The 14554-nt window shown below is 38.4% G+C and overlaps 1 protein-coding gene and 1 pseudogene across 4 annotated transcripts in view; one reads left to right on the top strand and one right to left on the bottom strand.

Moving 5' to 3' along the window:
• PCDH7 (protocadherin 7) overlaps positions 1-14554 on the top strand; it is a 409428-nt gene that overhangs the window by 87090 nt on the left and 307784 nt on the right. The gene's annotated exons all lie outside the window — the stretch shown is intronic.
• The window catches only part of LOC123793454 (uncharacterized), a 40834-nt pseudogene that overhangs the window by 3702 nt on the left and 22578 nt on the right, over positions 1-14554 (bottom strand).

The following is a 14554-nucleotide window of genomic DNA, read 5'->3' as shown; positions in this document are numbered from 1 at the left end:
AGTAGGTGAGCTGATGAATTTCATGTTTCGACTAAGTAAACATGCACATATTAAATTCTCCAACTGTCATAAATATAATCAGGCCTTTAATTAGAAAATGAAGGGAACATAATTCTAAGCATTATGAAGATATATTGGGCTTCCGGTGGTTAACACAGCTCAGATGAGGTAATGAATCAGAATCCCATACTCTAGCACGACTCTGAATAGAACTTTCACAGATCTGTCATACTGAGCGTGTAGGAGAGCCAAAAGGCTGTGCCATTCTTATGGTAGGTGATAGCATCATCTTCAAACCTAGAGGATACTAGCCCCTCCTAGGAAAAAGTAGTTGGACTGTTGGTTATTGAAACTGATGTTTTTAAACATGGAGAAAAATCTAGTTTTTAAAACATCTTTTCATTTTTTGCATATTTATTTGCAACCCTGAAATTTTTAAAATGGAGGCAGACCAAGGCATTATTAAAGTTGAACTATTTATTTTTGGGTGTTACTTATTGAGTAAGTTTGCCAAAATTCCATCAGTTTCTGGTTCCCTTTAAGTAAATGACGTTTGTTCACTCAAGAAAGTATGGATATAGCAAAACATTATGCTAAAGATAAGGAGTGTAGGGCTGTATAAGGCACAATCCCTGCCTTCAGGAAGTTTCTAGCCCTGGTAGGGGAAACAGAAACACAATGGAAACAGTATGATGTCACTAGTACTGCATCCTACAGTGTAGAGAAAAGACACTCAGCTCAGGTTTACAGAGCAGTGAAGTAAATTTCACCTTGCTTACATTTTTTCTTAATTGGATAAATTTTTCAGTCATATACCTAGATTTATCTATGTCTGAACTTACCATGAAATTTTAACCTCTGGTATATATTATTTTTCATATTTGGATAAGCAAATGTACTTTAATTCCACAGTTTCTTATTACCTGTTTTTACACATAGGTAAATTTACTTATACTACATATAGCTAATGTTTACATATATGTGTAAATATCTGTATTACATCTATATTACTTATAGATTTTACATATATTACCTATTTATTTTTTACCTATATATGTGTATCTATATATTTTTATCTATATAGGTAATATGGGTGTATACATATAAAGTATGCAATGCATTCATATATATATATACATGTATATATATGTATATATATACACATGTATATATATACATATATATACAATGCATTCATATATATATATATAAAAGAAAGCCAATGTCATTTTAAATACACTTTGAAAATTTTTTCATTATGCATTTCCAAATTTTTCTGTAAGATTTAATTTCATACAAAATCCACGGTAAAGATGTCATTCATCATATGAATTTCTATTATTGATGCACTTAGGAATGATCTCCTTTAGTTGGTTTCACTATTCAGTGGATTGTTTTAAAACAGTGTGAAATACAGCAAGGACTCAATTTTATTTACTCTTTCTTCTCTGAACATCATTGTTGGTGGTACTTTCACCTTGTCCTAACCTACAAAAATTATTTCCTTTACCTACTTAATTTTCTTTTTAAATGAGGAAGACCTTTCATATTAGAAATCTCTGTTGACTCTTGTTTCGTATTCATTGCACTGCGCCTAATAGCTGGTACAAAGACATATGGAAACAAATCACGTGGGTCCTATCTCCTTGTGAAAGATATCTAAGGCTTAAAATATGATATAAACTTTATGCAAATTTATTAACTAAATATATTCTTTAGGCTTTGGAATAAGTTACTAGCTCTTCGTATTTAATTCCCAATGTAAGGGTAAAAGAGTAGATTAGAGTCTATTTTTTTCCATAATTTTTATTAAAACAAATGTGTTAATTAAGACTCATGAATTTAGCATCTGCTTTCCTATATTATGTTTGGCGTGATGGGAATGTAAAAAATAGCATAAGACTATCTCTGCACTAGGTGGGCTTAGAGAGTACAGCTTTGAGACAGATTAACAAGCATGAAATAAATAGCACTATAGTAATAAAGAGAATAAACCTAACTTGTAAGTTATATGAAGACTATAAACATATACATGCATTTTTATTTGTTAGTACAGATTGTATATGTAGTTATATGCCTGTGCATGTATATGTAAAATATAATGAAAAAGTCAGGGAAATATACGCAGGATCTCACTACAGACAGAACTCTGAGAAAAGGTATTAAAACAACGCAAATGGGTTCATTCAATGTATCACGAAGCAGTTCTCTGGATTACATATGGAGAGTGTCCTGATTAATTATTAATTACTGATTTGCAGTGTTTTGTAGATGAATCGGTTGTTTTGTTTATCCTCTTACTATATTGTTTGTCTTCCTTTATAGTAAACTCACAAAAACACATCCAGTTAAATTTTGCCAAATGGGCTTCAAATGTATTTTAAAATATATTGTACACATTTAAATAAATTCAAGTGAAGTCAGGTTCTCTCTTGAGTTTTTGTATAATGCTGCTAGTAGCATATTTTGCTTTAAGATATATTTTCCGTTCTAAAATCCCTGAAGTACTCTTCTCCTGCAGTGACTAACTGTGTAGAGAACGGTTAAAGAGGAATTTAAATTTAAAAGGTGCAATTTGAAACACATTTTCTTGTGTCAAGTTTTGACACTGACCTTTTAAAACATGTAAGCAGGGACTTTCCTCTTTAATTATGTTGCTTCTTTTAAATTAAATCTATATTGCAGTTCTTTACAAAATAAAGTAAAATTTCGGAATGAAATATATTTTAGCTCTCTTAGATTTGGGGAGTGGGAAGTGCCTATTTCTATGGGGAATTCAGAATTATTTTTGAAACATTTGTTCATCTCTTCATTTAGGTAGTGGAAGACAAAATACTTGTTCTCCAAACCATGAAATTTTACAGAAATGTATACCTGCCTTTCACAATAAGTTTTACTCGTGAATTTAAATCAGAATTTTTCTGTAAAGAGGAGAGAAAAAAGGTATTAATGGATAGGGCATTCGTCAGGAAAAAAAAAACTGGGGAAGGGGACGTTTTTGGAATTTCTCTTCAGTGTTGTTATTAAAGGCCTTTGGCTTGCATTTAAATACAGAAGAACCTCATCAGTCTGCTTCATCACGAGTTAGCGGAGCACTCTATTCCTGCGTCACTTTGCCAGAAATACAATGAACAAACCAATAGAGCACAGACTGGCCAAATCAAGGCAAGTTGTTGACAGTACTGCCCATTCTTCGATAGTAGGTTATTTGGCTGTGCAATCTCTATTTTGAGAAAATTTATAGAAAAACATGCCTCAAGAAAGACCATGGCAGCTGTGATATAAGAGAATCTAGAGTTAGACACCTGGACCTGAATCCAAGCCTGGCATTTGACTTGCTCTGTTATCTAACATCTCGAAGCTTCGGGTTTTTCACGTCCATTTGTCTTACAGGATTTTGTGAGGGCTCGATGCAATATGGTTTCTGAGACTTTTACTCACAGTGCTTAATAATTTTACATCCTTTCTTTATGTTTCAGTACACGGAGTAGTTATATTGCTTTCATATTTTAAATTGAGTTTTTAGGCCTTAGCTTAATTATTAGCGTGTTCTAAGATAAAAGAGGCTGCATTATACTTAAAAAAACATTTGGGTTTCAATTTGTCCTCTTGTCTGCATGTATCTGTTTTATAAATCTCATCTAGTAGGCGTAGAAAAATGGATGTAGGAAAGATGGAAAGCAAATATAGAACTAGGGACATATAATTTGTTGAAGAACTTGCATTTTTAAATCCCCATTGGCTTTTCCCTTTCAGTATGAGTATTCATACTATGAGCAAATGAACTGGTCAGCGGTTGCATTTTTTTCAGAATGCTGGGGATTTTTGTTAGAAAGTTTTCATTGTTGTGTTTTGGTATGGGGGCGTGCATGTATTGCATTGTTTTGTTTAATTGTCTGCTATCTCTTCTGCATGGGAAAAAGGGTGTCTCCCTGCTTCTAACCCTGACCCCTACCTACTGCAATCTATTTTTAAAACCGTAGAGTAATTCTTGCAAAATATGATTCAAACTACTCCTCTGTTTAGAAGCCTCCAGCGACTTCCCATCTCACTTCAAGTTAAAGCCCAAAGCTTCAAGACCAGGCGTGATGTGACTTACATGTCTCAGGACACCTGTGACCACATTCTTCTCACTCAGATGTAGTCACACTTACCTCTTCCCTGTTCCTGCGACAAGGCCAGGTTCACTTCCTGCTCGGAATCCTTAAATCAGCTCTGCCTCCTGGGGGGTTTCTTCCAAATTCCCACATCATCGCTCAGCCTTTTTCTTTCCACTAGTCATGTGAGCAGGGAGGACTTCCTCACTGACCTATGTGAAATAGCACTTTCCTCCTGGTCTCGAACACCCCACTTTTCTCCTCTTTCCTTCGGTCCCACTCGGGGTATGTGTGTATGTATGCATGTACGCTAGTTCGTATAGATGTATCGTGCGTGTGTGTGTGTGTGTGTGTGTGTGTGGCACACTTACAAAATAAATTTGGCTTATTTCGCTCTCACTCATTGGAATGTAAGTTCAAGGCACTTAAGAATTTTTGTGTGTTCTTTTGTTCACCGCTGTATCCTTCCTATCTATGCCAGTGCCTAGGCGAGCGTAAGTACTCATTAATATGTGTCGTGTTGCAAAGGAAAATTTTTAATGTTTTGAAGTGTCCATATCACCGCTTCTCATAGCAACTGGAAGGAAGGCTTTGGAACTCACAAAGTGAGCTTATGTTTGTTTGTTTTTTTTCCATAGTTTGAGACTGGCTGTTGTTAACTCCCCAACACCAGATGACTTCTTTCTGCAATAAGAGAGCAGCCCTTTCCCTTTGAGGAGAGCCCAACAATTCCGTTTGTCATAATTAATTTCATATATATGTATATGTCACCGGATAGCCATCGTAAGCTTCAGATTTACCGCACAGAACTGGCCAGTCAGGACTTCCTTACTGATAAATACTGAAGTAAGCATCCGTCTAACGCCCTGTCTCAGACCTACCCACTCTTCCCGGGAGAGTTGAAATTAGTCTAGAATACCAGGTTCCCAGGCCAGTGTTCTTTTCAATATTTGTAGCTTAATGATCCCAGGGAACCAAGGAACCTTGAAGGAATAACATGACCAACAAGTAAGCATGACAACACCTGGAAACCAAAGGATTACTGGCAGGAAAGATTGCAAAATGGAGCCCAATAGCGAGATTTATAACCTCTTCTTCCCCCCCTCCACCTATAGTTATAAAACTGAATCCTATTGATTTTTACTGTAATTATTTCTATTCATAACCGTTTTGGGTTTCTATCTGCTGACTGGAAAAGGAAGGGCACTTTTCAGCGTACATCATTCCTGCTGTCACAGGACGAGACAGGTGGCTGAGGTATGGCCCACAGAACACAGAACACTAATGACTGGGTTTTTTCTTTTTCTTTTTTTTTTTTTTTTCTGAAGGTGATGTGTTTCTTTTTCTTTATGAAGATAGAGGAGCCATGCCTCATAATGGATGAGCTCTTTTAGAAATTTCCCATCGTACATACCAAGGCCTTCGATGTAAACTGTTTTCTAGGGAGAAGATCAGTTTCAAGAGGATAAAAAGGAATGATGGGGAGCCTGTGTCTGGCTGTCTGTGCTGCTGCCTTGAAATGAGACACTTACCTGGTTGGCAGAGCTGTGCTCCTTTTTCTAGATCATTTAGATATGCCCTGATTTAAATGTATTACATGAAGACTCTATTTAACTATATATATATATATATATATATATATATATATATATATATATATATATATATATACTTTTTCTCTTGGGATCCGATAATGTTTGGGTGGATTGTGTGATTAATTAAGTGCAGATGGCTTTGTGCTTGTACAGGAATCTCACATTGTTAGGGGGAAATTGAATAGATAAAGTAAAAATAGACTCCATTGCTGTTTGGCTAAGGACATGTTAAATGATTCATCTTCAGATTGTCTATCCCTGCCACTAATTTGATGGGGGTGTTATGTTATGATAGTTCCTTGAATAATGAAGTTAAACTTGGTTATGAAAGCATTTATTTGGTGAATTTCACTTAAATGATTTTCAGTATATGAAACTTTTCTCTAGCAAGGTATGGTGAATAAATTCCTATAACTGGGCTTGACCAAAGAACTCATCTCTTTTTGGAAAATAAATCCTCCAGAAAATTATTTGAAAGATTTTTGGAAGGGGTTGGGGCTGAATATGGGCAATGGGGCCTTTTCTGCCTGGAAATGAGCTGACCCAGAGATAGTTGATCATAAACAAGTTGTGAATGAAGCCTGGATGGAGGCACAGAATCGATATGCAACATGCCCAACCTTTTAAAGGTGCTCCAAATAAGTTAATAGCATCTTGACTTTTCCCAAAAATATTGACCAGAACAATTAAGATCGTAAGAGTACTAACAGGTTAAGATTTAACATTGAAAATAATGCTCTTGGATTTATTTCAATTAACAATTTTAGGTAGCTTGATAATAGGAAAATCTTTTAGTAAAACAACTGACATAACAACAAGTAAAATAGCACAGAATAGGGAAGAAGATAAAATAATACGAACACTTTTCAAAACAGGCCCAAGGTTGCAAAAGTATTAAAATACATTTTTTTGTTGAGAGAATGTCTTCACGTATAAAAAAAGCCCCAGAAGGACCATGAGTCCTTAGCTGTCTTTGTTTTCATACTTTTGACTCCAGCATTTCTTTTTTCAAATGAAAACAATTCTTTTTGCATCATTGAGGAATATCTAAAAAGTGACATATTAATCCAAATGATTCCTCATATGTGTTTAAGTTTGACCCTGAAAAAAGAGTGTTCTACAAGGAATCGTGTATTTGACCGGCACTTGCCTATGAAGAACCATATGGGCAACAACACATGAAATATGATAGATCATATTCAAATTGATTTAAAAATAGTAATACATTATTCTGATGAGAAACTGAGCATATTACTGTGAAAAAAAACTTATGCTAAGTAAACAACACTAGTCCCCCCCCCCCCCCCCCCCCCCCGCCAAAGGAATAAACTTTTGAGATTACGTAGGGTATAGCCAACATACCAACACATCTTATGTAAAAATGGCTACCAGAATATCAAGGGACACATTGTAATATGAATGTGAACATTGTGTTTTAAATGTGATCTGATTATTTGGCACATTTGCAAAAACACAGACGACTACAGGGATTTCCTGGAGATGACACATGAGGGAAATGCAATATTTATATAAAGGAACAACAGTGAAGAAAACTCCAGGAGGTCATTACAGAGTTTTGCAGGGTATTTTAAGCCCATGGTCCCACCACTGCTCTCCTCACAGCTCAATATCTTTCTAGGCCTCATTAAAAAGAAATAAATGGACCAATGCTTAAATTTTGATATAGCACCTCATGACAACGCACATTCCTCCAGCAAGCATTTCTGCTAGCTAGGATCCGTGAATTGTCACAGTGTGGCATGGGCACTGTTTGGCCCATCTTACAGATGAGGTTAAGTAACTTGCCCTGCGACCTTGGAACTAGTCAGTGGCAGCACTGGATTCAAACTCAAGTCTGTCTGATTCCAAAGACCAGGTTTTTACCACCCCATCTGCAGATACTGGGAAATCACCAGAACTGATTTCTCTGCATTCTCAGCCAAGTTTGGGCCCAAAATAAGACTTTCATCCCTTTCCTTGTAGTTTCAGGCTTCCAGAGGGGCTGATATCATACAGAGGACAGAGGACAGCCCAATCTCGGTATCCTAGGAGAAGGGGGCGTGCAGTTGCACGTGTGCACTTGACTCATGGTGTTTAGTGTCTCTCTAGCTTGGCCCAGTGTCCAGAAAATACAAATGTGACTAAACTGGTTTTGAGATAAAGCCTTCTCGAGGTCTAAGTCAGATGCAGGGCATAGATAGCCCTATCTACTCAAGATGTCTCACCACTGAGGTTGGCCTGAAATGTATCTAAGGGAACATTCCTCTGCTGCAAATACACTTGTCTTCGTAAACTTAAACAAGGAGACACCTGTGCTACTTCCAGGATTTCCTTCCTAATCTCCGGAGACAAATCACTTGTGTTCGTGGATGCCCAGGACCTCCCCTGGGCTGGTGCCTTCGGCATGTAGGAACGGCCAGACTTTGAAACTCCTTATTGAAACCCAAACCTATCCTTCTCTGCACAGTGTTATTGTGTCTAGGAATATTCAGTTGCAATGGCTTCTGCATACTGATGTAGCCAGAATAGAAACAGTGGGAAGGATAAAATGTGTATCCCAGAGGCACTATTCTGAACCTTGTGAGCTATGTTCCTTGATGCTCAGTTTTTATTAACGGTTAAATTAAGAGTTGGATAAATCGAGTTAAGCCCCATCACATAACAGCATAGTAACTGATGATGGCAGAGGCTCGGTATCTCAGATATTGGGTGATAACACAGAGTAAGTTCTTAAAGGGCAAGCCGGTCACCTGAGAGTATCCTCTCTCTTCTAGGCATGATTAATTATAAACTCTTTGGTAGTGAGGTCATGGGAGGGTTCCCCCCCCCAGCCCCCGACACACCACCTAAGCAAATCCATTTTCAAAGAGCACCTGCTTTTACATTTATTTACAGGGACCTTCTACTATTTAATTTCATTTTTACTCAAAATAATGGGGGATCTGATGCTAATAAATGTTTTACGGTGCAGGCCAGTGAATGCTAGGCTGGGAATGTCACGCGCCCCATCCAGAAACATTTTCTCATTGTTGTGTTGCATTGAACAGCCACAGCCTGGCCCAGATTAACAGTGAGCTGTGTAAAAGGTCAGGTGTTGTGTTTTCATCTTTTGTTTGTGTTATTATTTTCCTGGCTGATAAATGGTACTGTAAGCCTTAAATAGCTATTTTGCATTCCTATGGGGATACGGTGTGCATTTTTATGAATCCATCTTGGTTTACCTATTTCGTGCTTCTACCTCTTTATATTAAAAATTTATATTTTCAGGGAGACATTTCAAGTACGTGGCTTTTAAGCATCAGTGTTTCTTGTGGTCATTGCACAGGGACTGTGCTTTACTATGGGCGCTGGTGAGCTCCTACAGGAAGGTGACCTACCTGAGGCTCTCGGACCCTGGCATTAGTCCTGGTCTAGCTCCCAGTTGTGAAAAGAACCTGTGTGACCCTCACGCTTCCAGTGGTAGCAGAAGCCCTTAGAAAGAGTGTGAGGAATTATTCCCTTTTAAAAGCAACAGAGTCCTTTTCCTGCATTATCCTTCCCTTCATTTGCCTGGCTTTACATTTTCTACATGAGCGAGAAGAAAAAAAGAAAAGCAAGCATTACACGACAAAGATCAGAGCCTTAGAGCCTGGGTGTAGGAGCAGATGACAATACAGCCATGCCTAGAAATGAGCTTTGGACTGATAGTAATATAATGAAGAACTTGGTCACAGAGTGTGATACTTGGTCACAGAGTGCAAATTAAATGTGGTGATGGTCCTGAGCAAGCTTTTGGGCCCGCTTCCGTGTCATAGATCTGATAGATGGTTAACATAATTAACCATGTGAGAGTTGATGACGTGGTTAACTTTCAACCAATAAAAACACAGAGGCGTATGTCGGCTGTCCTGATCGATCTCTTTTTATTGTGGTTGCTCTCTTCTTATCCCTTTCACTCTGATGCTCCTGTCCTTTGGTATTTTTCATAGCTTGACGTGCAGCAGTAATGGCTCTATTTGCTGCGGCGAATCTGCTGAGCTTGCTTTTTCCAACGAGCATGTCGTCACCAGTACTTTGGTGCAGCTCCTTATTAGTACGTGCCCTTTACTGACCTGCAGGAGCCATCACCTAGAACGAAGCATTTTCTGCTAGACCTGTCCTTACTCCGTGCAAAATGATTATAGTCCATTATACCACCTTCTTGCTGACAGCCAGATACTGCTGAGATTACAATAAAGTCCCTGCAAATTTAAATATGATGCCACCTGGGTGTTTGAGGGTCTTTGATAACGAGAACCATTTGACGAAATGACTTTCAGAGAACAGAATGTGATAGAGACTCCTTGAAATCATATTATGGAAACTCCTGGTTCCTATCAGCTTTATAATATCAGGAGCTAGCATCTTGGTGTGTAGAGTAGTTGAAAACCTAACATATCCAAATGATCCCCAAATGGGACAGGCTAACTCAGAACAGGTCTGAGAGTGTTGCCTCTGCAGAATGAAAAGCACCCAACTAAAAATGACAATTTCCAATTTCTCTAATTTTAGGGTTATCATTTACATCTCACTCCCAAAGTGCTTTTTTTCTTGTTTTGCTCAGCAAAAGCAGTTTCCTTTTATTCTTCAGCAGATTTGGAGTGAAGAACTCAGAATCTGCAGTGGCCCATAAGTTAGGAGAATTACCGAAAGAGGTCGGTCAGAGCGAAGGCGGAGCCCCTCTTGACGGCTGTCTGTCTGGTAGTATGTGATTAAATGCAGTTTCTTTTTTTCTTCCCTCATTTCGTGTTTCCTCCCTCGCCATCTGGGAAGTCTTCCTCAGTTAGCTCTTCTTCGTGACGGCATTAGAAGCTTCATTATCTTTTCTCTGGGTCATTGCCCACCAAGTGTTCTCTGGGTCATTTGTCCGCCAAGCCCATGTGTGTTCTCTGTCCATTCCAAAGAGTGGACAGAATGACACTACATGCTCTGAAATGTAACTTAATGTTCTCCTGGGAAACTTCGGATTTGTGGTTGTGGTGTTTTGCAGAGATACAGTGAAGGCAATTAGAAGACATTGTTTTTTTCCTTAAAAAAATGAGTAAACAAAATTGTTTCACTCCTTCTGTGTAAGGACGGTGTACCTTCCCTTTGCAATTCAAAGATGAAGCTCCCCAAACCTACCATGGCCTGTTAATGGAGATACATGCCAAGTTACTGAAGGACAAAATGGTGAGATATTGTCTTGCCTTGGGGGAGGGGGATCTGCTCCAGAGAGGAGAGGGTATCTGACCATGACCCAAAGTAAAATTTCATAAGGCAGAGTAGGAGGAAACAATATAAACACAGTTTAGGAGCATGGAAATGGCCTTGAACTCTGAGTATTCCATTATGGTTAAGGAAGTTGAAGTATAGGGCAGAATATTAGGCAATGGTACCTGGATGACAGGTAACTTGGAGCCATCTGAATACCGTGGAAGGGTGCTTTCACTTTATCCTGCAGGAAACAGGGAGTCATCAACAGTTTAGAAAGACTAATCATCCGACCTGTGTGTTATAGGAAGATAATTCTGGCAGCAGAGGGATTAGGAGGACTAAAATTAGTGGCAAAGAGACTAGAGTCAGGGACAGGAGACAGAGGATGAGTAACATAACAAATCTAGGGGCAGTAGTGAAGAAGGGACAGGTGAAGGGAGACATACACAAGGCATATGTAAAGATGAATGGATAGAGTTTGGCAAATTGATGGGAATATGTTGTGCTCATGAAGGCAAAATCGTAAAGGTTGTTCCGTGGCTCCTATCTTGGACGGTGGAGTAGACGGTGATGCCAATAACCGAGATGAAGAGGACCACATTAGACACCAGGTCCTATTACCACTGCATTTCTTTCTCCCTCTACTTGTTCGACCTTGTTGAATCATGTCTGGGATTATGAACAAGGCATATTATTTATGTGATTCATTTTTAATGTCGACTTGGAGAATCTGCGATAGGAACCAGAAGACTATCAACGGTGTTATATTTCCATGTAATGTAGCTCAATTTCTAACTTGCACTTTACAGAATGTTTGTATATAACTAAGCTTTCCGTTGGGTCTTCCTTCTCAGCTATTAGTTCCCTTTTAGTGTATTGCCCATGAACCTTTAGGAACCCTAAGATAGACCAATGCCACATTAAAATTTAAGGCACCACTTCATCACAACCACATGTTTCATTTCCTGAGGATTGTCAGCAAGCCAGGGAGAGGAAAATATGCCAGACCTGTATTGCTGTTGTCGCTGCTTCTTTCTTAACTGCTGTTTTGCCATGATGGTGGTTCTGAGTAGCTGCTTCTCCATAGAAGCCCAAAGAACACGTCCAGCAACAAGGAAAATGTCAAAACTTCATTGGGAGTTTTCAGAAAGAGCTACGGTGGTTTAAGTGCTTAAGCCCTTGGATCAGCTCAAACATATCAAACAATATTAGTATGCTTTTGTGTGGCTATGTTTTTTTTTTTTTTTTAAATTCTAAAATGGCAGGTCAGACTAAGCCAAACATTGACTGGCTTTTTGGATTAATGTTTAATAAGATGAAGTGACTGCCAGTACCTTAAAATAATAAGGAACATGACTTGGGCAAATGTAGAATTTCCCTCAAGTTTGGCTTCTGGTTTGTATCTGGCTAGAAAGGCTATTATTTTCTTCTATCTTCCATCCTACTTCCACCCCCCCCCCACTCTCTCCCCCCTTCTTACTTCTTTCTTTTCCTTCAAGCATTATTGCTGTATCCTTCTCATTATTCATGCCCCACAGAGGGCTTCACTCTGAGCTGACCATTCTTTAAAACCTAATGGCAAATCTTAAGCTCTACTCCATTTGATAACCTCATTAAAGGCATGGAAGCACTATCATGTATTTATTTATTTATTTCGAGGACCTATATTGAGTTTACAATCATAAATATTCATTATGGATATTTTGGAAGGGAAGCAGGACTCAGAGTAAGTCAGTGGATTGTGTCGTATTGTGGTTAGGATTCTCTGGGACGGGGATAATCTGCACAAATAAAACAAATGCCCTGAACACTGAGACAAACTGGAACAGCAACTTACAGGAGTAAACATATGCTTTTAAAAATGCATCACAGTAATACAGTTTGTCAATAATCCATCACTAGTGCAATCGAGCCTCTAGCATATCTAGTGTATTAAAAGCCATTCTGGAGCTTATTCCCGGCATGCTCCACTTTAGGTGGTATTGACCTGTAGCATCACTCTTGGAAATAAAAACCAGAAAGTTTCTTTTTTTGGACCTGTACCCAGAAGTGAATACATCCCATCCAAGAGCATCTAGAGATTTCCAAAGCACCAAACATTGTAGACCATACCACTTCAAAGAGGCCGTTATTAAAGAAGTCTTAGAAGTCCTCTTATTTGATTATTGGTTATTCTCAGGAAATTTTAATTTTCTTTTTTTTAATAATATTTATTTTTGTTATATTAGTCACCATACAGTACATCCCCAGTTCTTGATGCAATGTTCCATGATTCATTACTTGCATATAACACCCAGTGCACCATGCAATAAGTGCCCTCCTTAATACCCATCACCGGCCTATCCCAATCCCCCACCCCTCTCCCCTCTGAAGCCCTCAGTTTGTTTCCCAGAGTCCACAGTCTCTCATGGTTCATTCCCCCTTCTGTTTACCCCCCTTCCTTCTTCCCTTCCTTCTCCTACCGATCTTCCTATTTCTTATATTCCATAAATGAGTGAAACCATATGATAATTGTCTTTCTCTGCTTGACTTATTTCACTTAGCATTATCTCCTCCAGTCCCGTCCATGTTGCTGCAAATGTTGTGTAATCGTTCTTTCTGATGGCTGAGTAATATTCCATTGTATATATGGACCACATCTTCTTAATCCAGTCATCTGTTGAAGGGCATCTCGGCTCTTTCCACGAAAGAAAATTTTAACTTTCAACTTGATTTCCCATAGCTACTATAGATTTTTTTCTATGTGCCCCACTTCTAACAGTCAGTGTGTGTATAAGCAATGCTAATACTTTTCCGCTTTAGTATTAGAAAGATAAAAACACAAAGAAAATTCACATATCCAGCCCAAATAAACTTATAGCTAAACTTTGTTTGTATGTGTATTGGTTTTAAATTTAAAGATTTTATATATTTATTTATTTGTCAGGTAGAAAGAGAGAGAGAGCACAAGCAGGGGGAGCAGCAGGCAGAGGGAGAAGCAGGTTCCCAGCTGAGCAAGGAGCCCGATGCAGGACTTGATCCCACGACCCTGGGAACATGACCTGAGCGGAAGGCAGATGCTTAACTGACTGAGCCCCCCAGGCGCCCCTGGTTTTAAATTTATATCTCACTTCCTTATAAAAGCCTGTGAAGCAATTTACACGCTTACTATACGATGCTTACTTTGTGCCCACTATTATTTTGTTTTATTTGCTCCCCCCTACCACTTTATAAGTAGGTACTGGAATTCCTGTTTGAAAGCGAAGGCAACTGAAACTCATAGACATTAAGTAACTTTGCAGAACTCACAGCTAGTACTACTCACATTGATAGAACTGGAGCAAAGCCAAGTCTGTAAAGATGGCAGTATTTATTTTTCAAAAAGTACAAAAATAAGAATATAGGACTGTCCCAGAAGGAGTGGTCATTGGTATGTAGGTGTTATCTACTCAGAAATATAAATAAATAAGAGAATAATTAAACTGAACAGATATTTATATCTTTTAAGTGTAAAATATTCAATGTATGTCTGTTAAATTTTTAAAGTTAAAACGGTATCATTTACATTATACTCCCAAGACCGTCAATCTATATGGGCATTCATGCAGCTACTGTGCGTCTGCTGTGTGCAGATCAGAGTGGAAGTACTCTGGAGGAGACTATGTCACA

This window comes from Ursus americanus, chromosome 8, assembly GCF_024610735.1.
Source record: "Ursus americanus isolate L20-20 chromosome 8, mUrsAme1.1.p, whole genome shotgun sequence".
NCBI lineage: Eukaryota > Metazoa > Chordata > Mammalia > Carnivora > Ursidae > Ursus > Ursus americanus.
This window is presented reverse-complemented; position numbering and strand designations above follow the sequence as displayed.